Source organism: Passer domesticus, chromosome 1 (assembly GCF_036417665.1).
Source record: "Passer domesticus isolate bPasDom1 chromosome 1, bPasDom1.hap1, whole genome shotgun sequence".
Classification (NCBI taxonomy): domain Eukaryota; kingdom Metazoa; phylum Chordata; class Aves; order Passeriformes; family Passeridae; genus Passer; species Passer domesticus.
The window spans coordinates 140,560,347-140,563,883 of record NC_087474.1 but is presented as its reverse complement, the minus strand read 5'-3'; positions in this window follow the sequence as shown (position 1 = coordinate 140,563,883).

Genomic DNA, 3,537 nt, shown 5'->3' with positions numbered 1-3,537 from the left:
CCAACACAAACACCAACCAACAGTAACTCAGAACATCTCCATATTCTAGCAGCAGCCTGTTAGCACCAAGAGGCACCACCACGGAGCCTTCCAGTCCTAACAGCATTCACTGAGCTATTCTTACACATTTCCTGGGTTGTTGTTCCTGGTCTATGTGAGGGTGACCCCCAAAAATCCTGCCATCCTCTTCTAGTAGGGGGATAACCCAACCTTGTACTCGTCTACTTTTAATTAAGTATGCTTAAGCACAAGAAAGAATAACTAAGCACTTGTGGAGAAAGAATGGGAAGGAAGAAGAACTAAAAGCTGTTTTAGAGGGGAAATAAAATACATCTGGAGTATTTCATTCCCCTCTCCATCCCTGGATTTCTTCCTCTCATGTAAGAAAGTAAAGTAAGAATGAGTGTAAATAAACATGCATATATGCACTTTCATATGCAAATGTTTCAAATTCTACAAATGAGTTTTTGCTGCTGGCTGCCGCCTGACAGTCTGAGATAGTGAAAGTGCAAGTCATCGAACAAAAAGCTGTGAGGACAGCAACAGAGAAAATGCATCTGAAGAACAGGAAAGCTGCTTAAATCCCAGGTTTTTAAGAGACTTGAGTTCCCTGGTCAAAACTGCAGTAAGCAAGACAAAATAAAACATTCCACAATGGGGGGAAAGTGCAGGAAATGTAAGAATAAAAGACAGCATGCGAGTATCTGTTTAAGAGCCAGCATATGCAAAGGTGAGTAACAGCTAATTCCTTGGATCTGTTCCAAATGGCAGCGCTCATGAAATCCAGAGGAGTGGGAATGGTGTTTGGCAGAAATAGCCCACTTAAAGGGGAAAGAGTGCAGCGTCCACTGACGCACGGGGCTGTGAGCAAACAAAACTATGGTCAGTGGCAATTAGGGTTGTTGCTGGAGATGTTCCGTTCACTCCAAAACCAAAAATAATGGAAAGGACAGAATGGAAAGGCTGATGTTTTCCTTCCACAAAACTATTAACGCTGCCTACAGTATTGCAGCCTACTTCACACGGGATTCCCCTGTATTTCCTGGAAATATCAAAATGCAACACACACTTGTGCTTCATTCTAATGCAGGCTCCAGTCTGGGTTCTTTATGCACTTTTAAGGACTATAATTTTTCTTGCATCAGTTAATTTTTCATCATGTTACCAGAAAATATTCAAGTACCTCAGAAAACGTATGCTCTATATTTGGGTGGTTGCCATTTCAATGAGACTTTTCTACAAAATAAGGGTTTTTAGCTTATGTTAAAAATGAACTCTGTAACATAACTTGAAACAAGATGCAGCAAATGCTGTGCCATCATACCATCTGTGTTCAAGTACAGCTCTAAAGCTCTCCTCCTATTGCTTCCTAAAGTGGAAAATAATGGTAAAAAATAAAAACATATAAGATGAAGCATCGTGTATTGGAATGCATTATGAACGTGAGCCTTACAATGTTTGTTTCAAACCCCCCCACCCCGTACCTGTGTACTCCAATGAAGCATCATTTGGAAACCAAAGAGGAGGGTTATAGCCTTCACACTTAAATTAAGCAACAGTGATGTTCTCACCTGACACAGCTAGTAAATTCTGGTGAGCTTCACTCTGCACAATATTGCCTATTTTTGCTTTTTTTAGCTCTTTTCACAAGCTTTCCAACAATATTTCATAGGAACATGAGTGAAATTCATTAAACATTGGAGTTAATTGAAGGAACTAGAACTGATGAGAAATAATTTTTAAAATTTCCCACTGTTAATGTCTAAGATAACAGAGATTGATGGGCAAAACTTACGTGGAGCACATTATGACAAACCCCAACACTTTAGGCCACAAAAACAAACACCGCAGGTAAAATGCCACCACAGAAGAACTAACCACTCTTTATGTGATATAATGAAAAAAAGCCTGGTTCTTAAGCAGTCAGCTTTGACATGAGGATCTTAACGTAGCACCTTTCTGATACTCAGTCAAAATACAGGATCGGTGTTTTGAAGATGAAAGTGACCCCGTTCTGATCACTGTATCTCACTCAGGTCCACAGCCTCTTTGTCCCTGCAGGGTGCAAGGCCACCCTGGGCAGCTGTCCTGGAACTGCCTGGAAAAGACAGAGCGAGGCGTACAGGCAAGAGCAGGAGGCAGTGCATCTGCGGGAGAACCTGGAGATGCTGTTCTCCGTGGTACCGAACCAAGCTGCTCCCGGCCGCTCTACAGCACAGATACATCCACAACTTCCCCCTGCTTCCAGAAGCAAGCACCTCACCCTTCCTACGCTACTCCCTCACTCTGCCCCACCTAGAGATTTTTATGGCTGTAGACATAAAATACAGGCCGGTCCTGCGGGGCTTGCTCCGAGCAGGGAGCCGAGCGAGCCCCGGGGATGCGGCGGGAGCCGCTGCCGCCCGTTCCGGCCGCACAGCCGGGACACAGCCCCGGGGACGTGAGCGCAGCCCGCGGGGTCCCGGGAGCTCCGCAGCGGGCGGGAGCGGGGCAGACGGAGCCCGCGGGGTCCCGGGAGCTCCGCACCGGGCAGGAGCGGGGCAGGCAGAGCCCGCGGGTTCCCCGGAGCTCCGCACCGGGCGGGAGCGGGGCAGGCAGAGCCCGCGGGTTCCCCGGAGCTCCGCACCGGGCGGGAGCGGGGCAGGCAGAGCCCGCGGGGTCCCGGGAGCTCCGCAGCGGGCGGGAGCGGGGCGGACGGAGCCCGCGGGTTCCCGGGAGCTCCGCAGCGGGCCGAGAGCCGCCGGGGTGTCCCGCAGGCACGGCAGCCTGCCGCAGGCCCCCGGAGGGAATCCCCCTCCCACTCTGGAGATGCTCCTGGCCCATGGCAGTGCCAGATACAACATGAATCTAGAAGAGAACCTTTAGTCCTTTTCAAAAAATATATTGAGGTGCTTTCTCCATCTTATTATTCTCCATTTTATTTCTAATCCTGTGAGGCAGTGCTGATCCCAGAGCCCAGGAGAAAGCAGGAGAGATCAGGACACTGCATACTTGAGACAAGGATTCAGGCTGGGGCATGCTGTTCAGAAAGGGGACAAGTGAATGCCGACTTCCAAGACCTTTAGGAAAGAGGGTGCGTTTTTTTCAGAAAATGAAAAAAGCATTTCCAACAACAGCAATGTTTATTAATACTCTTCCTACTCCTGTCAGCACGTTCTCATCAACGTTTGGGTGGTGCAGTCCGAAATGCCCGCTTGCCTTTCCAAGGGAGAGGCTTCCAGAGGGGCATTCCTGCCCTGCAGAGCGGCTGAGCGCCCACCCGCCAGCCCCGGGGAGTGTCCCAGGGCCGGCCCTGCCGCCATCCCGGCCTCCCCTCCTCTCCCGCCCCTCACGTGCGGCGCTCCCGGTGCCGGATGAGGCTCCGGGGCGCGGCTCCATGCGGAGCCGTCCCGCAGCCCCGCCTGTGCCGGGACAGTCCCGGTACCCCAAAACCCTGGGGGCTCCGCCACCCAGCCGCGCTCGGGGCTCGGCGGGGCTCACTGGCGAGACTGGGCGCTCCGGGCGGCACAAAGCCCGGAGAGCCCGCCCGGGGCGGCG